General features: G+C 43.9%; 1 pseudogene; it reads left to right on the top strand.

Moving 5' to 3' along the window:
* LOC124796151 overlaps positions 1–26682 on the top strand; it is a 186259-nt pseudogene that overhangs the window by 40882 nt on the left and 118695 nt on the right.

Genomic DNA, 26682 nt, shown 5'->3' on the forward strand with positions numbered 1-26682 from the left:
TCTTTATATCTACTCTAAATCAATTACTGGCCTAATTTAAATTTTCACTTACCTCGCGTCTTGACAACAGTGTTACAGATTTCTCGAAAGCACGGCAACAAACAGTAAGCAGGCAACAATATTCAAACTGTTGGATACCATACGGTGCAACGTGGTAATGCGTAGTGATAAACCTTTTTTAAATGGTCAGATGGGGGAGAATAACTAGACCTATGCACTGATATTCCAAACAATGATTTTATAATGAAGTATGTATTTGTTATGGCAAAAGCCCGAAGACCGGCCACATCGCGAATTGGCCGGCCATTTGGCACATTGGCCAGGAGTATTCGCCAAAGTCCGACTACTTGAAAGACTCGGCGTATATCCGACTTGTGTCAGTCGTTTCCCGATTTGGCCGGAGGTTCCTGGCCAAAACGCTATGTAATTGCACATACGTCGGGAAATTCCTTTCTAAATCACACTGCGCACTGTTTTGAGGCATCAGTGTGCGGTTGGCAGCACTCGTCTCACTTTCAGTGTTAACCGTGCCGTGCACGTGGCAGCTGCTGCTTCTCGGAGAAGGTCGTCCCTCTCCCCTTTGTTTTTCTCCCTGACATATTGGATTAATTGTGAGTCCTGTTACGTTTTCTGGTATTTTGTTTGGGGTATTTGTGCATGTTTCAGATGTGGTAAGGGAACGTCTGTTAATTGCCTCAGGTTTTTGTTTGTCTGCTTCTTTTTTTTTTTTTATTCACTTCCACTTCGCCCATTTGTGAAGTTTCGTGAAATGTGATGTAGCGACCCGCGCCCCCTCACTTGAGGTCTACCGTGCCCATTTTAAATAGAAAATATATTTACTAAACATACTTAAAGCTTGTCTTTCATGTATTACAATAATTCTGTGAAAGTGGACGAGAAAAAGATGGCTACATTATTTTGACGTTCATTACAACGACTTTAATGAAATTGATTGTTTTGACAGCTGCCAAATGGCTCTCTAAGATCGCAATTTTTTTGAAAATAATTTCTTCAAATAAGTTAGTTAGATAGTTGGTTGCATGTTCCATTGATCAATCACATGGTACGGTAGCCGTTATGATGTGGAACGTGTCAAGTGCACAAGAAATGCACATGTCAAACAAGGTTTTTTAACATATATAATACAGAGTTAAAGATTAATATTTCTATTATTTAACCCATTCCCTTAAATGGCACAAAATTCATATACTGTATTTATAGATTTATTTATTCTTATTCTAGAACTCATCTATGGTATAGAAGGAGTTGTCAAGGAGATATGATTTCAATTTATTTTTGAAGCTATTACTGCTGTCTGTCAGACATTTTATTTCATCTGGTAATTTGTAGAAAATTTGTATGACAGCAGATTTTACCCCTTTCTGTGCCAAAGATAGGTTGAGTAAAGGATAGTGTAAGTCTTTCCTTTTTCTGGTATTATAATCATGAATGTCACTGTTGTTTTTAAACTGGTCCATGTTGTTGAGAACAAATTTAATTAGTGAGTAAATGTACTATAAGGCTATTGTAAGAATCCCCAGTCTTTTAAAAACATGCCTACAAGATGTGCGTTTATGAACCCCACACATTATTCTAACCACTTTCTTTTGAGCAGTGAATACTTTGTCTAAATGATAAGTTACCCCAAAATATTATTCCGTATGACATCAGAGAGTGAAAGTATGCAAAGTACGTTACCTTACTAATTTCTATATCCTCAAAATATGGCAATTATTCTGACTGCAAAAGTTGCTGAACCTAGTCGCTTTAGAAGATCCAAAACATGAATTTTCTAATTAAGATTCTCTTCTATATGTACACCCAAAAACTTAGTATACTCTACCCTGTCTACTGACTTCTGTTGATGTGTTACATTTATTGAAGGAACTGTACTTTTTGCAGCAGAAAATCGGATGTATTGTGTTTTTTCAAAGTCTAGAGCAAGCCCATTTGCAGAAAACCAATTAATGACTTTTCCAAAGGCCTTATTTGTACCATTTTCAATTGGAGTTTCTTTTACTGGATTAATAATGATGCTTATATCATCAGCAAACAGTGTCAGTTCAGCTTCCTGTTTCGGATAGGAAGTAAATACAAATTAGGCAGCTATACCACCGTCGGTAATTCCTCACTCAGTCGTGCGTTTCCTCTACTGTAATCTGTATAAAACACTCTACTAACAAATATTAGAACATATACATAAATCGAAAAGCTTTTTGTTTCGAATATTGAATAAAAACACTTTAATACAGTTTCCTACAGTAACATATTACATTAAACACATTTTAAGACCTGAAAATATCTGCTTTAAACTCACCAACCCTGAGCTGGCCCAAAAATTCGTATCTATAACTATCAGACAGACCGACAAGAAGGTTCTGAAAATAGTAGACCTAAATGTTTTAACTGATCGCAAAAAGTTGACCTTTTACTGAAATAGGCTAATGTCACTGAATGGTTCAGATGGCTCGAAGTACTAAGGGACTTAACATCTGAGGTCATCAGTCTACTAGACTTAATGTCAATGAACCTTACTGTTCACATGAAAGACAACGTTGTTTGTATCATCTTCCGAGCCTTATTGTTACGTACCTTCTCAATTTCTAAATTAATGTGATGACTAGGAGAATTCTTGTCAGTGAACCTGAACTTAGCTTCCTTTCGCAAAACATTAACGTCTCTCTGGGACGCTTGTTTCTATTTGTCAGCAGGTCAATTAACGGAAATATCACAAACGTTTTGGTACAAATTCTTTTTAAACACACTAGTATACATTGGTGAGTGGCAGATTATCAGGACTCCTTCTCGGCTGACACGCATGAACTCGGCCGCTCTCGGAGAGAACCAAACGAAATCTGACACTTGTGCGGCACTCCTTTCAGATCTGGGAATCCCAGGCATATGCGCGTATCAGTTCAAATCACAGTCTACATTAAGATTAGTGCGTACTTTAATACTGTCTATGATTGTGATTAATTGTATAAAACAAAATGTTGTCTTTTATAATAATGGGGGTTCATATTCAATTACAAGGTCACTTAACCAAGTTTATATTATTGCGACCACTATAGATGCTCCAAGTGTGCTGGAGTCAGATAATGGCAAGGAGCTTTCGAAACAAATTATAACTGAGCTAAGTAACATGTGGCCAGAACTGGAATTGGTACATGGAAAACCCAGACATAGCCAAAGACAGGGTTCCATCGAATGGGCCAGCCAGGATGTGCAGAATATGATAATGACATGGATGCAGTCAACCCACATTGGGCTGAGAGTCTTAGATTCATCCAATTCATAAAGAACCATTCTTTTGATGAAGAAAATCAGCAGTCGCCACATGAGGCAATGTTTGTAAGACCAAATGTGGGGTTTAGCACTGCAAATCTGCCTAAAAAAGTAACTGAGAACGAAGTGACAAAGGAAGGCCGTTAGAAAGTTGAACAATAATTTTAGGATGATGTAAATGTAAGGTGATGAACAGTGATCAACGTTGTTACAAATATTTACTATGAAAAACAGTCTTGATCACAAATTGCTTATTCCGATGAACGGTTTGCACTACAACTGTGGCCATCTTCAGACCAATGAGTGAGAACCTCCTTCTGGTGCTAAATCACTACCACTGGTGGTTAGTTGTGATTTACCACCAGATCAAGATTCTTACTCATTGCTCTGAAGATGGCCACAGTTGTGGTCGAAACCTGTCACCGGAATAAATAATTTATGATCAAGGCTGGTTTTGATAGTAAATATTTGTTTTTTATTATTTTTGTGGTATAAGAAGTTCAAAACTCTAATATTAATCCCCCAAAATTGTTCGATGAAACTTCCGAAAATTCTCTAGAAAATAGAATTTGAATTTTCCTGACCGTCTTTATTATGCTAAAGTAAGGTCGATTTTTCTCGACAGACCTTCTGGCTGTGTGGTAGAATGCTCATCTGCCGTCTAGGGGATTTAGGTTCGTTACCTGAGTGGTGCATATTTTTAAAAGAGGTGCCTGTCCTACTAGCAATTCCGTGGAGTTTAAAATACATGAAAATGTTGGGAAAAGTCAGCAGCCCTTGAGACTGGTTTGAGCCTTGTTTCGCACAGTATTTTTTTCGTTTACTTTGCATTCAGCCAATTACCAACGTCATTTAAAGATAAAATTCATCAAACATAGCTACCTAATTGCTACTTTTATGAAAAATGCACGTGCTCGTATTTATAATTATATATTGCACAGAAAAGTCTAGTTTCCATTACAAATACCTATTTTAATTACTGATCTTATATAAAAGACAGTTGAAATAAAAATATACAAATTAAATTCTTTTTCGTATTTATGTATTTTACGGTTCATGGAAATGTTATTGAAACATGCATTTTTATTTGAAATTTTGGCAGGTACATCAGTCGAACCCGTGTAACACACGTGGTAAATGAGCGTTCTACCACAGGACCACACGACTTGTCGAGAGAAACTGACCTTGCTTCGGAATATTAAGGGCGACCGCAAAACTTCAAAATCGATTTTTGAAGAATTTTTGAGAGTTGCATCAAACTTCTCTTGCAATAATACAAAACCCGATTGCCATACGAAGCCGTTTAAAATGGTGTCGGCGTGGTAGTTCGCTGCCTTCAGTCAGGACAGCTGGTCATCCTCTGTGATTAAAACTGTGAAAAAGTTTCATCGTTACGCTATGAGAGAAGTGTGGCGCCGTAAGCGCAGAACTAGTCTCCCCGATAAGAAGGACTTCGCGGCCGTGTGGGGGATCCGGGTTCGATTCCCGGTACTGCCTGGGATTTCTTTATGGTGGGAAACTAATACTGGGCGCATGCAGTTTCCTGAGGCCAACTGGGAAGCTGCCCAACTGATTAGTAGCGGTTCTAAGGTAAAGCAGAGCAGCGTGCTGACGTCACGCTCTACCATACCGCATCCAATGACGTCACTGTTAGAGGATGACACGGCGGTCGGTCAGCCCCAACTGGCCCGTCTTTAACTAACTTAATTAATGTTGTGGAAGTACATGTTTCCCGATGAATTAACTAATGCCTATATGCTGACCGATTTAGTGTGATCGAACCACTCAAGTTGCTACTCGATTATTTTCCATAATTTAAGGCTGCCTTTGTCCGTGGGTCTATAACGAGTGATTTTATAGACCCTGTTGGGTAACGTCACCATAATCGGTATTAGACGGCGTCACCATAGTCAGTACTACACAGCTGTATACGATGGGCGTTCACTGAGTAACGCAACACTTTTTTCTGTATGAAAGCAGGCTGTTTTTGTTCAGGATTCCAACAGTCCATATTATTCTCCACTGTTTCGGCTACAAAGTTCTATTTTTCAACACAGTCTCCGTTCAACGTGACGGCCGTACGCCACCTTGCTGGGCCTGTATGCCTGCATAGTACGATGGTCGCTCCAAAAGAAATGCACACTTTTTTTTTTTTTAATCCATCTTTTACTCTACATGTTTGAAGGTTTTACAGTGTGTAGATACATCCTTTAGGAACAATATTTTCATTTCTCCACATAAGTTCCGTCCCTCTCAATTGCCTTACGCCATCTTGGAACCAGCGCCTGTATACCGGCACCGTAAAATTCTGGACCAACCTGTTGGAGCGACTGTTTGGCACCGTGCACAAGGGAGTCATCATCTTCAAACCTTGTTCCACGAAGAGAGTCTTTCAGTTTCCTAAAGAGATGATAGTCACATGGAGCCAGGTGAGGACTGTAAGGCGGGTGTTTCAGTGTTGTCCATCCGAGTTTTGTGATGGCTTACATGGTTTTTTGACTGACATGTGGCTGTGCATTGTCGTGCAACATCAAAACATCCCCGCCGATGTGGTCGAACACGCCTCAGTCGAGCTTGAAGTTTCTTCAGTGTCGTCACACATGCATCAGAATTTATGGTGGTTCCACTTGGCATGATGTCCACAAGCAAGAGTCCTTCGGAATTGAAAAACACCGTAGCCATAACTTTTCCAGCAGAAGGTGTGGTTTTGAATTTTTTTTCCTTGGGTGAATTGCATGATGCCACTCCATTGATTGCCTCTTCGTCTCTGGTGAAAAACGATGGAGCCATGTTTCATCACCTGTCACAATTCTTCCAAGAAATTCATCTCCACCATTCTCGTACTGTTCCAAAAGTTCACTGCATAGCGTTTTTCTTGTTTCTGTGTAAGCCACTGTCAACATCCTGGGAACCACCTGGCACAAACCTTTTTTAACGCCAACACTTTCAGTATTCTGCAAACACTTCCTTCCGCTATCCCAACGTAGCGTGACAATTCGTTCACTGTGATACGTCTGTCAGCAGTCACCAATTCGTCAACTCTGTTCACATTGCCTGGAGTGCGTGCAGTACGAGGCCTGTTGCTGCGAGGACAATCCTCAATATTGCCGTGTCCGTCTTCATGACGTAACCTGCTTGCCCACCGACTAACTGTAATGCGATCGACAGCAGCATCTCCATACACCTTTTTCAACCTCTTGTGGATGTTTCCCATGACAGCACGTTGCTTCTGGCGAACGTCAACTGTAGCAGCCATCTTGAAGACATGCTCTGGCGGCGCCACTCACGGGAACAGGTTGAACTAAGTTTGAAAACAAGCGGGAAGGATGTATCTACACACTGTAAAAGATTCACACATGCAGAATGAAAACCGTATTTTTACAAAAATAGTGTGCATTTCTTTTGGAGTGACCACGTACCACTCTGCTGGACGGCGTCGGACCCAGCGTCTTGCTGCAAAAATAACATCCCAGTCATCCACGTACTGCTTCCATCAGAGTGCGTCCTTCATTGGATGAAACAGATGGAAATCGGAACGTACGAATTTCGAGAATGTAGAGTGGATGCGTAAGAACAATGCAGTGAACTTCTGTGAGCTCCTCTCAGGTGTACAGACCTGAGTGAGGCCTTCGTTCTCATAGAGAAGTTCGTTTACGTTTTTGTAACGTGAAAAACACGGAAATGATTTCATGAGGACAGCACAATACACTTCAGAGTTGATGGTTGCACCATGAGGGCAGACACTGAACGGAATACCCCTTCCAGAAGACCGTCGCCATGAGCTTTCCGGTTGAGAGTTCGGCTTTGAACTTTTTCTTCGGAGGAGTTGTAGTTTGGCAGCATTTCATGAACTGCTTTTCTGTTTCCGTTCCGAAGTGATGAACCCATGTTTCATCGCCATGTTCGACAAAAACTATCGCGATCAGCCTCGTAATGCGGAAGAAATTCTTCCAAATGGATTTCGTTGCTCTTTATTATCTTCTGTTAGGCGGCGAGGAATTCAGCGGACACACGCATTCGAGCATCCGAACTGGTGGATGTATGTGAGTCAGCATTAACGTAGACGTCCCGTAGCGCAGCGAGGAGGGTGTTTGTCATCCGTCAGTCACCTAGTGTCCGCAAGTTCCAACACTGCGGGAGTCACAGCTGAGTGCGGCCGCCGGCACGCGGGAGATTGGACAGGTGTGCGCGGACTTTTTGCGATGATGAGAGACGTCTCGCCCAACGACTCACTTTGCTTTTGTTCACTGCCAGGTCTCCGAAGGCATTCTGCATGCGCCTATCTGCGACGGTCTGGTTTTCCGCTGGAAGAACTCATTGAGAGAGCTCTGCTCGGAACGTACCTCCATTACGGACGCCATTTTGAAGGCTACGTATAGCACCATCACCTTCGGAACTTCGTGAAACTGCGAGGACTGAAGCGGGAATATTCCACGCTACCCCACATCAAATTCCACATTTTTTCAACCGAATCTGACAGAGAATAAAATGTCTTACTTTACTTATTGAACGGCCGTCGTGTCTCACAATTATGTCAGGTAGTTATTTTCAGCCATAATGGCTATGTTTGTGCACCGTGACTGTGTGGGATAATTATTTATTTCAAGTTTCTGCTAGCAGTCACTTTTTATTTTATGCTTAATCTAACATAATGCAAAGCGTTTCGAACATATTCTGTTGGTCTTCAGGCGTTTACATACACATACATACATACAGAGAAATGTTACTTAAAAAGGAGTTGGGCAGTGTATAGCTAGAAATCGAAATCAGTGACGTCTTCTGCTGATTTTCTTCCTTGTGGTTGACTATGTATATCACAGCCTATATCACAGTCTGTATTAACACATAACTGATGAAATCTATCTGCATCCTATACTGGCTGTGCTATACATACACAGGGAAGAAAATCAGCAGAAGACTGATTTCGATTTCTAACCATACAGTGCCCCCTTCCTTCTCCCCCAAATGACACACCAGCAGCTACAGTAAAAAACAATGGACAAAGAGTTCTAGATTAATCTAGCTTAAGACTGTTTATTTTTAAGTAACATTTCCCTATATGTATGTATGTATGTATAAACGCCTGAAGATGAACAGAACATGTTCGAAACGCTTTGCATTATGTTAGATTAAGCATAAAATAACATGTGACTGGTAGCAGAAACTTGAAATAAATAATTATATCAAGGAGGCATACTCCAAAAATCAAAACATGGCGTTTGTCAGTGTTGTCCTTAAAGCTCTGGAGAGTCTACGTAGCGCCCGTACCAGCGTGAACGTGTAACTTTTCAATCTCTCTCCAGCGTGAGTAGCTCGCTGAAGCTTTCGCTCTGATATCCGCGGTATTAGACAATCTGCAGCGCGGACACTTGCTATAACGTAAGAACTGTTGACTGCATTCTGTGAAACTGGCTGTGTGTCTAGAATAAATTTCTTTTCTCATCCAAAAGCACAACAAAGAGATCAATATTTCTGAGGGAATGTAGTCTATTCAGTGGCCTTTTTGACATAGATCTTTGAGCGTTATGTGAAATTCTTACAGCACTGAATTCCTCATCTTATTTACCTCCTCTTCCTTTATGTACGAAGTAACAAAAGAAATGTATATATCTTGGTGCTCCACATTCATCACGGAATAGCATATTGTTACATAGCATATTGTAACATTTCCATTGTCCGTAAACTGCGCTGTGTATGTGTGTGTGTGTGTGTGTGTGTGTGTGTGTGTGTGAGTGAAAAGCAGGCACACTTGTTAACTAAGTCCCGCCTTAATTTTCCGCTTGCTCCACTTCCTCTGTGTTTGCCTTAAGCGGACACACCCTTTTCTCTCCGCCGGCACTCGAGGCGTGCTTTCAGAGTCTGACCGCGAGTGGTTTTCCTGAGAGGGCGTAGGTGGGTAGAAGGTTGTGGAGGGAAGGGAAGCACAGGTAACGGCAGGGCCGGACTGGGCTGGCCCGGGGTCAAGGGCCCTCCACACAGCCCTAACGACCCGTCGCTCGGATCTCAAAGAAGCGCGGGGGCGCGCATTCACTGTGCGTGACTGGAGACCGACCGAGGCGCAGAACTCGTTGCCTCCACTTCCGCAGCGTCTTATAATGTTTTACCCCGAGTACCGCGTACTATAATACTCAGCTCGTGTATCAGTTAGTACAATATGTCGTGTATCCGGTATTACAATAGAAGCTTCCGCGCCGAAACGTCACCGAATAAGACGACTAAATACACATCAGGATACAATTGATATTTGTTGTTGTTGTTGTTGTTGTTGTTGTTGTCTTCAGTCCTGAGACTGGTTTGATGCAGCTCTCCATGCTACTCTATCCTGTGCAAGCTTCTTCATCTCCCAGTACCTACTGCAACCTACATCCTTCTGAATCTGTTTATTCACCCCTTGGTCTCCCTCTACGATTTTTACCCTCCACGGTGCCCTCCAATACTAAATTGGTAATCCCTTGATGCCTCAGAACATGTGCTACCAGCCGATCCCTTCTTCTACCCATCTAATCTTCAGCATTCTTCTGTAACACCACATTTCGAAAGCTTCTATTCTCTTCTTGTCCAAACTATTTATCGTCCATGTTTCACTTCCATACATGGCCACACTCCATACAAATACTTTCAGGAACGACTTTCTCACACTGAAATCTATACTCGATGTTAACAAATTTCTCTTCTTCAGAAACGCTTTCCTTGCCATTGCCAGTCTACATTTTATATCCTCTCTACTTCGACCATCATCAGTTATTTTGCTCCCCAAATAGGAAAACTCCTTTACTTCTTTAAGTGTCTCATTTCCTAATCTAATTCCCTCAGCATCACCCGACTTAATTCGACTACATTCCATTGTTTTGCTTTTGTTGATGTTCATCTTATATCCAGCTCTCAAGACACTCTCCATTCCGTTCAACTGCTCTTAGAAGTCCTTTGCGGTCTCTGACAGAATTACAATGTCATCGGCGAACCTCAAAGTTTTCATTTCTTGTCCATGGATTTGAATTCCTACTCCAAATCTTTCTTTTGTTTCCTTTACTGCTTGCTCAATATACAGATTGAATAACATTGGGGAGAGGCTACAACCCTGTTTCACTGCTTCCCTTTCGTGCCACTCGACTCTGGTAACTGCCCTCCGGTTTCTGTACAAATTGTAAATAGCCTTTCGCTCCCTGTATTTTACCCCTGCCACCTTCACTCACATAATTTTACACTGCTGAATATGTGTTCTCAGGGAAAATTACAGTCACGTTTACGACGTACACACATCTAAAAGTAATATCTTGTGATGCAATTTAAGTGTGCCTAATTTTAGCATTTTTAACAAAATGATCACTTATTGTTCCGAAAAGAAAGAAAAAAAAGCAACATTAATCAAACTATTACAGAACAGAGATTCGTACACAAACTGGCGAAACACTTAGTTTCAAAATTTACAATTTTTTAATGAGCCACTATCATGAGGTAATTCATGTTTCGTTGAACAGCTTCGAGGATGGAGTAAACACAACGTATTTTCGATTATGCCAAAACTGTTGAGTTGGGATAAAATCCAAGTATTAAAAACGTACATTGCGTGTCAAATTGGAATTCTAAATCACGCTTGATCCTCATAACTGCGGATACTAATATTATATTTAGATTTTTTGTCACACTTCAACAATGCAAAAAAATCTAGAAAGTCATGTTCAGAGAGTATTTGACATTAATTTGTAGTTTTGGTTCAGTAAGTATCACAACAACCAACATCGTGGTTCAGTTCCTTGGACTGTTGAAAAGAGAAACGCTACATTATATTTTTATAGAATATGATATTCTAAACAAATGAAAATATTTCTTTAAAATTTTCCTCCTCTACTGTGTAATTAACTGAGATTTAAACAATCATTAGTGATCTGCGTAAAGGAGTTAGTCTGTAGAAGCTCTATTGACGCTGGAGAAACAGCAACTGAGTGGTTAATGTGTCCGAGCTTGCAGTCTCAGCTTTGTCGGCACTTGCTTTTAGATGTAATTGCCGTAGATAAAACTGGTCATTACTTTTAATAATCTTCATGATTTATTTTCGCACCTTGCTCTTTATGTCTAAGAAGCGCTAAAGTTGCTACAAAGGTTGTAAAACGCGATGACCTGAGGAGAATTTATACAATATATCTGAATCACAATACAACTCGTCAGCGACGCCTTCCCCCATGCAACAGCAACGAGGTACACATCTCTTGTTGTCTGTAGCTCAACCATGCCTAGACGGTCAATACCGCGGTTCGATCGTGTCAGCGATGTTACTTTGTACCAGGAAGGGCTCTCAACAAGGTAAGTGTCCAGGTGTCTCCGAGTGAACTAAAGCGATCTTGTTCAGACATGGAGGAGATACAGAGAGACAGGAACTGTCGATGACATGCCAAGCTCAGGCCGCCCAAGGGCTACTATTGCAGTGGGTAACCGCTACCTACGGATTATGCCTCGGAGGAACCCAGACAGCAACGCCACCATGTTGAATAGTGCTCTTGGTGCAGCCACAAGACGTCGTGTTAGGATTCAAACTGTGCGCAATAGGCCGCATGATACGCAGCTTCACTGCCGATGTCCATGGCGAGGTCAATCTTTGCAACCACGACACCATGCAGGACGGTACAGATGGGTCCAAAACCATGCCGAATGGACCGCTCAGGATTGGCATCTCGTTCTCTACACCGATAAGTGTCGCATATGCTTTCAATCAGGCAATCGCCGGAGGCGTGTTTGGAGGCAATCCGGTCAGGCTGAACGCCTTAGACACACTGTCCACTGAGTGCAGCAAGATGAAAGTTCCCTGCTGTTTTGGGATGGCGTTATGTGGGGGCGATGTACGCCGTTGGTGGTCATGGAAGGTGCCGTAACGGCTGTACGATACGTGAATATCATCTTCCGACCGATGGTGTAACCATATCGGCAGCATATTGGCAAGGGCGACAATTCGCACCCCCACTGTGCAAATCTTGTGAATGACTTCCTTCATGATAACGACATCGCTCGACTAGAGTGGCGAGTATGTTCTCCAGACATGAACCCTATCGAAAATGCATGGCATAGATCTAAAACGGCTGTTAATGAACGACGTGACCCACTAACCACTCTGAGGGATCTATGCCGAATCACCGTTGAGGGTTGGAACAATTTAGACCAGCAGGGCATTGATGATCTCATGGATACTATGCCACAACGAACGAATGCAGGCAAGCATCAATGCCAGAGGACGTGCTACTGGATATTAGAGGTACTCATGTCTGCAGCAGTATGGATCACCACCTCTGAAGGTCTCGCTGTATGGTGGTACAACGTGCAATGTGTGGTTTTCGTGAGCAATAAAACGGGCGGAAATAATGTTTATGTTGATCTCTATTCCAATTTTCTGTATAGATTCCGGAACTCTCGGAACCGAGATGATGCAAAACTTCTTTTGATGTGTGTATTAATCAGCAAAACTGTTCAAAACTTGCAATTCGAAACCGAAAATACCTCTTTAAAAAAGTGCAAAACAGGATATGGTTTTTCACTGTCACAGAACAGTCAACTGAGTATGTGCCACATATGCTTGACATTCCATCTGCGAGGTAGCCAGAGTGACTGATGACGTTCAGTGACATTCCAGAGAAATAGCTACGGAGAGTGCTGGAAGGGACGTTGGTGTCAGATGAGGAGTTGGTCAACCGTGTCATGAGTATGAATCATCATGACAGCTAAGTTCAGATGGGCTGCTTCGTCTATGAAGAAAAATGCAGAGCAACTACATCTCTGAAAACTCGCGTTGGTATTTGGAACTTGAATCATTTCTGTCTGTTCATGAAGAGGGGGCAGCAACTGTACTAGTGCAGCGCTGTGGACAGCAACAGGAGACCTGTGTAACAGTAGAATCATTAGGCTTTAGATCTGTGTATGATTGTCGAACAGGGGTAAAAAGAAAAATAATATTTAGCGCCTTGAACATGCCGGGACCTGTCCCTACAAAACGGCATTTGCGGGAAGTGTTACCCTTCTGTTTTCGCCTCAAGCAATGTGCTAGAGGGATCGTGTAGAGAACGTGCTCTGTAGGAAACAACAGGTAAATATTTTTAGGTGAGTAACAAAATGCATCCTGGTTAATATGGAGTACCATTAGTTGCTCAAACCGTATCAAACGGTTAATACAGAGGGCTACGATCCGCAATTATTCATTTCAACCGCCACGTTCACCAGACACTATTTCTTTTTGTCCATGCGGCACGGCCTTTCAGTTCATATCTTTTGGCGCTTTACAAAGTGGGTTCTATGAGTAGACCACCTCAAAGGAACATGAATTTTTTTATCGCAGAACCTATTTGTTACCCAAAATGTGGGAAAGGGTTGTAGCTGTACTACCTTAAACAATTCTTTTAAAATGAACAAGTATTTTTGTTCTACGAACAGCGAGAACTAATTCAAGCACCCAGCGGTATTCACCTGAGGACCAACGAGGATGTAAAGCTCCTGCCCATTAACCTAAATATTACATCACCACTAACGTGGTCTCGTCGAAGCATATTATTCTAGCTGTATCAATTTCCATCCCATCTGGTAGCATTGGGAAATATCTGAATTAAGTGAAAATGTAAGTTATGAAGTCAAGAACAACTTGAAGTGAGTTTGGTAAAATATAGTTTAATATTGTTACTTTCATATGAGTAAATTTCCAGGGTTCAGGAACGGTACATTCCATTTTTAACGCCGATCTATTCTAGATTCTTTAGAGCTATATATTTACAAACTGCGTTGCTTGTTACGCTGGGGGGATATACGTCGAGATAAATGTGCGAGAAACATCTGGGGAGCTCTGGGAACACCGTTTAAGCCGCCGGGCACGAGGGTCGCGACCAGTCTCCGAGGAAATCAATGTGAGGCGAGGCGTGTAAGGCGAAGTAATCAGCGGAATGGCCAACGCCGGCGCGCCGGAAAGACGCGCCAAAGGCTGCCGCAGGACAAAGGCCGCCGGCCGCGCGCGGGGAAGTCCCGGACACCGCGGGGGAAGTACCTGGCAGTGTGGGGGAAAGTCCCCACTACTGCCGCGCCTCTGGTGGCCGCTACTGGGAGGATGTATAGCTTTATATTTATTTATGGCCTTATGCAACACTGACTATACAATCAGCAATAGTCACAACTGCACAGACTTTACATAGAACTTTCGAATTAAACTAAAATTGGAGAATAATTTAGCTTTGTGGACTGTGCAATATACCAAGGCGATTACATTATGCACACATCTCTTCTTACAGTGGCTTTATATGGAGTATCTTATCCAAGATACTTTGAGTCTACATATACATATACATATACATATACATACACAAGTTCTTAGTTAAAAAGGTATACAATGAAATGATAATTTGGGTCTTGATGTGAGAATATAAGTTCTTAATTTGGTATATGTTTACTGAGGTAATGTGAAATCTGGCATTCCATAGAATTCCTATGTAATGAATAGAATGCCTAAAATCGAATGTCAAATTATGAAAAGACTGATATTTTATACATTCCTTAGGCATTCTATATTTTGCTAGATTGTCTGCTGGAAAAGTATATAATACATGTAATCTTCCCATTTTTTCCCCACCATCACTGTTTGCAGTGGTGTTTGGGTCATTGTTTAGTGATTTTGAAGACAGCATATTGTTATATGACATTGAACTATCACACCATGGGTACCGCCATTATAGTTATCCAGTGTGTAGCATCCAGCCAAAGTTCCACAGACGCCCTCACGCCATCCATTCTCATTGTCACCTTGTCGGGAGAGAGTGTAGTGCCAATTCAGGTACCACGCCATGCCGACATGCAATGACATATCTGTGATGAATTATCTCATGTAACAGCCAGTGCCGCTAAAAATTGTGTTTCCTAACTGAAACCAGGTATCAAAATTAGTCTACAATGTCAGAAAGACTAAGACGATCAAAAAGAAGGAACCACTAGTCTACTGGTTGCTAAACACTGTAAAATAATGATGGTCAAGAATAGACTCTGCTTCCCCCTCCCCCGGCCAAAGGTCTGCAGACCCTCAACCATAAGAATGGACATACAAAAATATCACATCAAATGAGGCAGGAGAAACTGACGAACTAATGTGCGTAATAGAAAGAAGACGACTACCATTTGTGAACTTAGTTGCCAAAAGAACTCAATGAATTTGCGTAGCTAATGGGAAAGGTTTTATTCTTTGTACACAACAATAACTTGTCATCGTAACGAGTGAGGATAGACTCTTAAGTGTATGTGTTGACTGTGCCTATAGGACGTGCAGTTTTAATATCGTGTTTGCGCTCTTGACACTGATAAAGGCGAAGGGAGAGGGTAAAATCAAATGCTGAACTTAACGTGCCTGTCTGAAGAACAGATCATCATCAGTGCCACATGACAGAACCCTATCAGACATTGAGGATATGTATAGGATTTATCACAGAACAATGGCGTCAAGAATGCGGTCAGTAACTGTACGTCATCAACTAACTTCCACTTTCTGTCTTTTTTCATCTTTTTAAGCGATCTTTGAACTGGTTTGATGTTGTTTTATTATCTGCTGCTAATCTTCACGTTGAGAATGATATAAGGCCTGTTTTGCATACTCGACACCTTGTCTATTACAACTACTTTTTCTAACTACTGCTCCTTGCAGGGCCAAGATAATTCTCGGATGCTGGAGCCGATTTTCCACCAGCCTTTACTTTCTTCTAGTACGTGTCTCCAAAGAGCTTACTTCCTCTTTTATTCTTTTATCCACTTGTCCTCCACACAGCGGACAATGGGGTTTTTCCCTCCAGTACGAGGTCAACCTAATACTTCTGAATCAACTGTCACCACAACCTTATCTGTGGTGGGTGTTGCAGTGCAGAACTATCGCTTTAAGTGACATGTGTCTTGGAGCAAAGCAAACATCATTGACTCTGCTTCACCACTAGTTTTTTAGCGCTTATATTTCTGACTCAAACACACTGCAGCGACACAAGCCTAGTCATGGACCCAGAGTGACAACTAGGTGTCATTCGCCACTGATTGCTGCAGTCGATGACCTACCGATGCAGCACTCTCCGCTGCTCAGCCACTACTGCACACGATCCTACGACTGTGTCTGCGGACTAGACCTTCCTTTGGGAAACTTTCACGGGACATAGGAACGCAGAGGCACGACTTCTTCTGCATGGTCAGCTCCAAACAGCAGTGTCTAAACCCCTGGGCCATGCGAGTAAACTGTAGGTACAGCCCGTAATGGTCAACGTCAAACTGACGACACAGTCACCACCACCGTCATATGGCCTCATTTAGCCAACTGGTGCCCGACTGAAGAGGCTCCTGAAAGCCAGTGCTCTGACCAAGGCACGAGGTGAGGTGCCACGAGGTTCTGATGCCACCCGCCGCGTCCATCAGACTGGGCACTTTTGCCATCTTCTGCTCGTCTGGGATGCCTGATCCTACCTACCGGTTGTCGCGTCGCTGCCCTGGCATGCTGACAACACAGCAGCCGACCACCAAAATCCAGAGGTGAAACGAAATGTGCCTGTAGCTAGGGCCTCTCATGGGAAACATTGTTCGCCACTTCGGCGAGTTGCGTGTTGTAAGGGTGAAATGGTGATGAAGACAACACCCAGTCTCAGCGCTGAGAAAACCTCCGACCCGGTCGCAAATCGAACCCGAGCCCCTGGCATGGCGTTCTGCCTCGCCGACGACTCAGCTACTCAGCCGTGCAGGCAGAATTGGGAAAGTTGCACGGTACCGTTCACCTCCTTGAGAGTTGCTTGTATAGGTGCATCTGAACCACTGCTATTGGATCTGAGACTCGACAATTGCCGCCTGCCATTTGCCCTCCGCAGGCACTCTGCTCTGCGTTCGTTTGTGACAGGAAATAAACAACAAAATGTCTGTCATACCCACCAACATCCTCCTATAGCAGAGAGCCGCTCGCCTATCCTATCGACAGCCACTGCAATAAACTACTGCAAATACTGTAGCATCGAAGTGCACTCGTCTTGCGAAATGAGAATCCAAAAATTTCGAACAGTCGACTGTGATTTTTGAGGTACGTCTTGTAGCGGGAAAAAAAACCACACGTACACACATTAAACATTGCTTCAATGATTTGCTTTTACGAAGACGCGTCGTTCCTTATGTGATTTTGTAGACAGTTCTTTATTCATTACGAAAATGCTTTGTTTCTCTCTTTTGTAGGAGATTCGCTGTACAAACGTGGCCTATTTTTGATTGCTTACAGCAATACTTATGCAACATTCAACATTGTAACTACTTGTGTATTCACGAAACCTTCTTCCAATTCAAAAGGGCCTCGCAATGCAAGCATCTGCAACTACATTCATACCCTGAAAATCATTGTGAAACGCATGGTAGAGGACGCTTTCCCCAACAGTTTATTAGGATTTGATTACTGAAACGCCTCTACATGTTGTTACCTTACTTTCGCATATCGCTATGTGATATTTCATTTTCTGTGCCTATTTCCCGCTTATTTAGTGGGTTTGAGCAGTATATCTAAAAAAAGCAGCCTTGCACCCGCCATGGCGGGTAGATGGCCGCCGGAAGCGTCCTTATGTTTCTCTTCTCGGCAGTCCGCTCCCGGCAGCTGAGTGGTCAGCAGGACAGAATGTCAATCCTAAGTGCCCGGGTTCGATTCCCGGCTGGGTCGGAGATTTTCTCCGCTCATGGAAAGGGTGTTGTGTTGTCCTAATCATCATCATTTCATCCTCATCTATGCGCAAGTGGCGTCAAACCGAAAGACTTGCACCCGGCGAGCGGGAGGCCCTAGCCAAACGACATTTCTTCTTTTCGACAGAAAGAACACCGCTGGATATCATTAGTTTTGTGGAGAATAGGCAGTTCGCATAACCCTGAAAACGGCCATGTCTGCGGCTACTGAAACCTGTGCTAGCACCTGCATACTGGGGTCCAGTGTACTCCACGGCCGTCCTACGTCCCCCAGGGAATTGCTGAGAGCACCACTCCTTTTCTGCACGGCATAAAACAAAAATAGACGCCACGGTAGCACCTTGCCCTCATGGGTGAATCAGTTGCGTTCGTTCTAAAAATTCGCTTTGTATGGAAAAGCAGGAAAGATACGTACGCTTTCTCCCGCTTTGTCATGGATTTAGCAGCAATTATCTCCCGTCGCGCTGGCAACAGAACCTACTCTATGTACAGCTTTCGTGAGCAGAGAGTTGAGGGCTGTATGACGTTGGATTCTGAGCAGTCTACTCTTGGCTAGCGAGGGAACGGCGTTATCTCTGGCCGCCGTTCTGCGATGGTCCGGGCGCGCTAGCCGTTTAAGTGGATTTAAGCAGCGTAATAGCGTCAATATGCCGTACTCTCGACTGCTGTTGCCTGGAAGCTCCAAGCATAGTACGTGGGTCGACTTGCGCAGCCACACATGCAGACGAGGTATCCAACTGTTCAGTGTGTTGTAATTAGTTTTGTGTATTCGCAAACTCATCACTTAACGTTGATTCTTGAAAGTTTGTAACTTAGCTTTCTCCGGATACCGTCAAGTATCTGCCAGTTCAGTTTCTGCGCCATCTCTGTGACATTCTCCCATGTGAACATCCGTGATGTCTTTCCTCGTATACATTCAATATCCCCATTAGTCTATCTGGTACGCGCTCCATACACTCGAGCGATTTTGTAGGATGGGTCACATGAGTGTTTTGGAAGCAATTCCCTTTGTAGACTGATTGTATTTTCCTATTATTCTGGCAACTGGACGAAGTCTGCGACACAATTTACCTACAACTGAGCTTATACGATCGTGTCATCTCAAGTGCCTATAAACTGTTACATCTTACTATTTGTAGCAATTGACAAGTTTCTGTTGAGACTAATTGATATTACAGTTTTGAACATGGCTGCTATTCAGCAACCGTATACTAATTTCAATCTAGGATTAAACAACCAACCAGTTGCGCATAAACGGTACGTACATTGCCCTAGGTTTGGTTCACAATGGTTCAAATGGCTCTGAGCACTATGGGACTTAACATCTTAGGTCATCAGTCCCCTAGAACTTAGAACTACTTAAACCTAACTAACCTAAGGACATCACACAACACCCAGCCATCACGAGACAGAGAAAATCCCTGACCCCGCCGGGAATCGAACCCGGGAACCCGGGCGTGGGAAGCGAGAACGCTACCGCACGACCACGAGATGCGGGCGCCCTAGGTTTCGACACCTAATAGGGGTGCCTTCATCTGAATGAGATGTTGCTAAAGCATATAATTACATTGCTAAAAAGCGATTGTCGGAATCTGGAGCAACTACACTCATATCAAAAGTAAAACATTACGTTTTAGCCTTTGCCGCCCGCCGGAGTCGCCGAGCGGTTCTAGGCGCTTCAGTCTGGAACCGCACGACCGCTACGGTATCAGGTTCGAATCCTGCCTCGGGCATGGATGTGTGTGATGTCCTTAGGTTAGTTAGGTTTAAGTAGTTCTAAGTTCTATGGGACTGATGACCTCATATGTTAAGCCCCATAGTGCTCAGAGCCATTTGAACCATTTTTTTAACCTTTGCCACATGTGCCCAGCTGGGAAAAACTTGATATTATTCCATTAGCTTTTTATCACTGTAATTTTATGCTTTAGCAACATCTCATGCTGATGAAGACACCCCTAGTAGGTGTCGAATCCTAGGTGAATTTACGTTCCGATTTTGTGCAGGCGGTTGTCTGTTTAATCCTAGGTTGAGACTCACTGATATTTTAATCGTACTATAATATAATATTTCGTTTTGTGAACATTTAAAGCAAATAGTAAATTTCAGCACCACTGAATTCTCATCAATATCCGACCGAATATATGCGTAGCTTTTCTCTGGCAGTACTTCATTATAGATAACAGCATCATCAGCGAAAATCTGAGACTGCTATTGATAGTGTTCTCAAAGTCATTAATACACAATATGATGAGCGAGAGTCCCAAGAAACTTCCCTAGGGCACACCTGATGTTACTTGTACACCTGGCGACGCTCTACGCAAGATACCCTGCTGCATCCAAGAAATCCTTCTCACTCCAGTCACCAATTTCGCTTGATACCTTATAAGATCGTATTTTCGATAATAGATGTAGCTATTGTACTGGCTCAAATACTTTTCGGACGTCGAGATACACTGATTATACCGGACTGCCTCGATCCGTGGTTTTCAGGATGTCATGTGAGGAGAGAAGCTGATCTGATGTGAAACATACATGAAAATTTTCGGACCCGCCAGGATAGCCGAAAGCACTAACGCGTTGCTTCCTGGACTCGGGTAGGTGCGCCAGCCTCGGATCGAATCCGCCTGGCAGATTAACTACGACGGCCGGTGTGCCAGCCAGCCTCGATGTAGTTTTTAGGCGGTTTTCCACATCCTACTAGGTGAATACCGGGCTGGTCGCCACGTCCCGCCTCAGTTACACGACTCACAGACATCTGCCATAGGACTGTGCAGCTGGTCCTGGTGGAGGTTCGAGTCCTCCCTAGGCATGGGTGTGTGTGTTTGTCCTTAGGATAATTTAGCTTAAGTAGTGTGTAAGCTTAGGGACTGATGACCTTAGCAGGTAAGTCCCATAAGATTTCACACGATTTACGCTAGAAGCAGACAGCTGGGGTACGCGCATTTCGTCCCGGGGGGTACGGGGGTGGCGGCAGGAAGTGATGGTATGCATTTCTGCTCCTTACACGAGGCATCACAACAACGTTTCACCAGGCATCGCCGGTCAATTGCTGTTTGTGTACGAGAAATCAGCTGGAAACTTTCCTCGTGTCAGCACGTTGTAGGTGTCGCCACCGGTGCCAACCTTGTGTGAATGCTCTGAAAAGCTAATCATTTGCATATCACAGCATCTTCTTTTGTCGGTTAAATTTCGCGTCTGTAGCACGTCATCTTCGTGGTGTGGCAATATTAATGGCCAGTAGTGTAGTTGCGTCGGTGATATTTAGCGCTAAATTCCCGTAACAGACACTGAGAACTTGTAATGCAGACTAAGAGTGTTACGTTTATTATAGGAACTCATGTCACCTGCTGTAGAGTTCGCGGTCTGCCCAAAAAGGCTTGTACCTACTATTGTGCTTGTGGTCTTTGTTCATACTGGATTACTGTACCCACACAGAAAGGTTAGTACTTTCTGTTGCGTTTCTGGTCTTTTTTGTCTGTACTACTGTGCATTAGTAAGCATTCAATAGTGTAGAGAAGAAAAGCTGTGTATACATTTGATTTTTAGTGTGTTCCTGTTGTCCTTGGTGAAGTCCACATTTCCGGACTATAATGGTTTTATTTTAATGTATGGCGAAGCTCTGTGCGGTGGCAGGGCTGCTTGTCAGTTTTAAGAAAAGCATTGTTCACACTGATAGATATATTTACACTCCCTTTTCTTTACAGTGTGCCAGTGGGCCTCTGAGACAGGTACGTTCACCACTAGCAGGGCGCTCCTCGGAGACACTGCATTCAAGAGTTTACAGTGGGAATGGAAGGGGATGTGATGACAAGAACGAAGAACATAGCCGGTAGACTGGCTGGTGTGTTCTGCAACCCGCCGAGAAAGTACAGGCAACGCATCCACAGGATTTTGCATCACGAGCCCACTTCTGCAGGTGGTTCTCGAACCGATATGTGGTCGAGACCAACTTCCTGTGGTGTGTCGTTTTCATAGATGAAGCCAAGCTCACCAGGGAAGGTGTTGTCAATTCCCACAACAGTCATGTGTAGGCTGATGAAAACCTACATGCTGTGTGTCCACGTGGGTTTCAGGGATGACAGAGTCTGAACATTTGGGCAGGGTTCTTTGATGGACTTGTGACTGGGCCATTCTGTCTTCCATCACATCTTATGGGTGCTTGCTTGATGGTGTACTGAGTGGGCTCTTGGAAGATATGGCAATGGATATGCATCAAGACATGTGGTTCCAGCACGATGGTGCACCACTTCATTTTCCACATGCAGTCTGAAGCCATTTGGACCAACGATTTGAGCAACATTGGATAAGTCGTGGTGGCTCATATTCTTGACTTGAATGTTCTCTTGGCTTACTGCCTTTATTTACAGGACACCTATAGCATGCCAGGAAGACTTACTGATGTGCCGTATGGCTGCAGTGGATGCTGGAGGACCACGGTTTGGTGACCGTGTATACCGGAACATTGTATGGAGGTACTGTATCTGTACTGATGTCAGCAGTGTACACCGACGCCTGGACTCAGGTTGTAAGGTCGTGTGGTCTCCTGACCTTCATTTCTTACATATTGTGTTCTCACAATCGTATTCTGCACATCAAGACGATTCATTCGATCCCAAACTCGATAAGGTAGAGTCAATTTTGTATGAATTCATGTAAGCAATAAGCAAATCTAATAAGTAAATTGTAAGTGCACACAGGGGTTGAAAAAGTGGAAGCTGACATACACAACATGGCGGCCACAGGAATTTTCGTTCTAAAGAGGCAACCAGCCCGCTGGGAGGCCCATCCCTTCAGAGTGGTGGTCAACACACACCTACTTCGGCTGGAGCGACCGCCCGGAGAGAGGACAGCTTTTGCCGGAGCTAAGGGATAACGACCCCCATGTTCGACTTGAAAGCAAATTCCGCTACATTGTGTGGGAGCACCTAGAAGACGCATTTTTTGATGGACCGACTGCGTAGTTACGCTCACAGGAGGACAATATACACCTAATGGAGATGCAACATATTTCTGCATTGGTCGACTTAAACGAAACGTCATTCTCTCGTTTAAAAGAGCCTCGCCGATTATCGGAATATTTCTGACACAAAGGCCAGAAGAGTGAGGGAAGACAGCGAATGACTTACCCTTGCAATTTTTACGGAGACAGGGGCCGTTCTGTTGTCGCTCTTGGAGCGAGAACATGTAACGAGAGTGAGTGCACTCGTACGTGTATGCAAAGAGCGAGGAACAAAGTTTCTCCTCCGTACTTTACTGGGAGAGCACTTCTGCCGTTAGCGAATCAGAGTGACACCCGTTATTGAGTCGCTCGCGATTTAAGTGTTGTTCACTGTATTGGCCACCACACTTATTGTGCGGTGTGAACACAGACAGAGCACTAAATAAACGCCTGCGAGCGAGTATTGAGTGGCATCGCGGTGGACTAGTTATCTGACGGGTGTACCACGCCAATAGTTAGACTAGGGGTGGATAGGAGTCCTTGACTTGATGAAGGCATAGGGAGAGTTTGATTGGCGAAGGTCAATCCAGACAGAAAGAGATAGTTGTGTTATTTGTCAGCAGCGAGCGACGCAGGCAGCAGTCATCGCAGCTCACGGTATTGTGCGCTACAGCATATGCGAGCCCCATCTTTCCTCCATAACAGTACACTCCATTACATTCCTCACGCGACAGCCTTTACCATACCTAGAAAAGTTATTCAAGTTGTGTAGGCACGGCTCAGCCATTCTGCTGTGTAAATAACATTCTTAAAGAAAAGGGAGAAAAGAACCTGTCCATACTTTGTAAAATAATAGCATTCCTATCCATAAAGGGCAATATACTGTAAAAAAAAAAAAGAACCGGAAATTTATTATTTTATAAGAAAAAGTTTCACTTGATTTCTCAGAATGTTTTGAATAAATAATATTTTTCGTTCGTTTAATGCTTTTCTTACACTAACTAGCAATACTCCAGGACCCAAGTATTCCACCAGTTATGTAAGAATACAGAATATTTTTGTGTCTTTTCCTTACAGCGGACGACTCCAGAAGATATCTGTTGCAGAATGTTTTTCAAGCAGTTCTTGTTGGTACAGTAGGAGCGTCTGTCTCACTTCTGTAGTAGTGTGAGGTGGAAACTGTTTCTTACAGGAGCCAAAGGGTACTTGTTGGATCAATCCATTGCGCAACTTGACAAAATAAAACCCACACACTCACGAGGTGACAGACCTAGACTTAACCATTTTGATCTCCACTACAGGGCCAGAAAGTATGTAACGGAAGTTTAGTTACACTCTGTCTTTTATGACACACATATCACTGACGCAGCTGGTACATCTGAAAATGGCCACAGGCCAAAACAGCCCAGAAGCGCTATGTTATACCGGTCAATGATGCAGTCAAGGTGATCATGTATAACAGCCTCCGGTGGAGGTTTAAAATAGTTTTATCGTCCACAGGTTTCCCATTTGCCTCTGCTCTGCATATGCATCTCCCCCCTACTCTCTCGTGTCTGCCACACCACCAGGCGTCATTCAGCCTCGAGCTCAGCAGCGTCATATTGTTTTGGCTCTTCAGTGTCAGTAAGTCCACTACCCGAACTAAATCCCTCTTCATGCCTGGGATGCCGGAAACGTGACGTCACAAACACTGAGCCGCCGTCAGGAGATGAGGAGACAGCGCCGCTGGCGCGGCCGTCAGGAGCCAACGAGAAGGCAGGTGTTGTGCCTTAAGCCCGCCGCGTTTTAATTAAGGAGTTGGGAACCTCATTCCGGCGGGATGGGCGCCAGATTGAGACGGCCTGTGTGCGGGTAATTAGTTTCGCATTAGGCGGCGTGGCCTGCGGTTGGCCTAGTGTTTGCCTGCTGGGGCGCCCTCAGCGGTTAAACTCTGCCCCTCTCACTGGCTGGTGCCCGAAGGGGCAGGGGCAGGGTGAGCGCTCCTTCCGTAGGCGGTTGAAATTCATCTGCAGTACATGGGAACAGCATAATGTCATGGATAAAAAAAAAAGACAGTGTTTTGATGAACTACATCAGAGCCTTTCTCAAAAAACATTCAGAGAACAAACTGCAAACTATACTGAAGCGCGAAAGAAACTGGTACAGGCATGTGTATTCAAATACAGAGATATGTAACCAGGCATAATACGGTTCTGCGGTCGGTAACGCCTATGTAAGGTAGGTGTCTGGCGCAGTTGTTAGATCGGTTACTGCTGCTACAATGGCGGGTTATGAAGATTTACGTGAGTTTTGTTATAATCGGCGCTCGAGCGTTGGGATACAGCATTTCCGAGGTTGTGATGAAGTGGGGATTTTCCCGTAGGAACCTTGCACGATTGTACGATGAATATCAAGAATCAGGGAAAACATCAAATCTCCGACATCGTTGATGCCGGAAAAAGATCCTGCGAAAACGAAAGACCACTGAAGAGAATCGTTCAACGTGACAGAAGTGCAGCCCTTCCTCAGATTGCTGCAGATTTCAATACTGGGCCATCAACAAGTGTCAGCGTGCGAACCATTCAACGAAAAATCATCGATATGGGCTTTCGGAGCGAAGTCCCACTCGTGTATCCTTGATGACTGCACGACACAAAGCTTTACGCCTCACCTGGGCCCGTCAACAGCGACAATGACTGGAAAAATGTTGCCTGGTCAGACGAGCCTCGTAAAAATTGTATGGAGCGGTTGGACATGTACGGGTGTGGAGACAATCTCACGAATCCATGGACGCTGCATGTCAGCAGGGGACTGTTCAGGCTGGCGGAGGCTCAGTAATGGTGTGCGCCGTGTGCAGCTGGAATGATACACGTCTAGATACGACTCTGATAGGTGACTCGTACGTAAGCATCCTGTCTGATCAGCTGCATCCGTTCATGTCGATTGTACATTGCGACGGACTTGCGCAATTCCAGCGGGAGAATGCGACACCCAACACGTCGAGAATTACTAGCAGAGTGGCTCAAGGGACACTCTTCTGAGATTCAACACTTCCGCTGGCCAGCAAGTTCCCCGGACATAAATATTATTGAGCATGTCTTGCGAAGTGCTGTTCAGAAGAGATCTCCATGTATCAGTTTCTTTGGCTCTTCAGTGTATACTCATACACATCTGCAACCAGTCCGTACTTTTTAGTCACATACTGATGCTTCAGTCACATTAATCATACTTAGAAGCAACTGGGACACAGCCAGTTCCAAAGATCACGTCTATATCCGACAGTCTATAACAGTGACGCCGGCCTGGGTGGCCGAGCGGTTCTAGGCGCTGCAGTCTGGAACCGCGCAACAGCTACGGTCGCAGGTTCGAATCCTGCCTCGGGCATGGATGTGTGTGATGTGCTTAGGTTAGTTAGGTTAAAGTAGTTCTAAGTTCTAGGAGACTGATGACCTCAGAATTTAAGTCCCATAGCGCTCAGAGCCATTTTTTATAACAGTGACACTACGTCTCTTCGAGATATCGAAATACGACTCCAGCAGAGCTTTTCGCAAGACTTCAGTCATGACCTAGGCCCAATATTTTTGGCGTGGATGCATCTGATTAGTTTGGATTATGTTCAGGACAATGCCCATACTATTGACACGGAAGTTTCCCATGACAGCATTCATGAGGTGTGTGAAAAATATGGACATTTGTTCGATGGCACATTGCAACATGCATACAACTTGCAACGACACTTTAAACTCGAAGATAATGCTCAACCAAAGTTTAACCGCGAACGTCCGGTA

Source organism: Schistocerca piceifrons, chromosome 4, assembly GCF_021461385.2.
Source record: "Schistocerca piceifrons isolate TAMUIC-IGC-003096 chromosome 4, iqSchPice1.1, whole genome shotgun sequence".
Taxonomy (NCBI): domain Eukaryota; kingdom Metazoa; phylum Arthropoda; class Insecta; order Orthoptera; family Acrididae; genus Schistocerca; species Schistocerca piceifrons.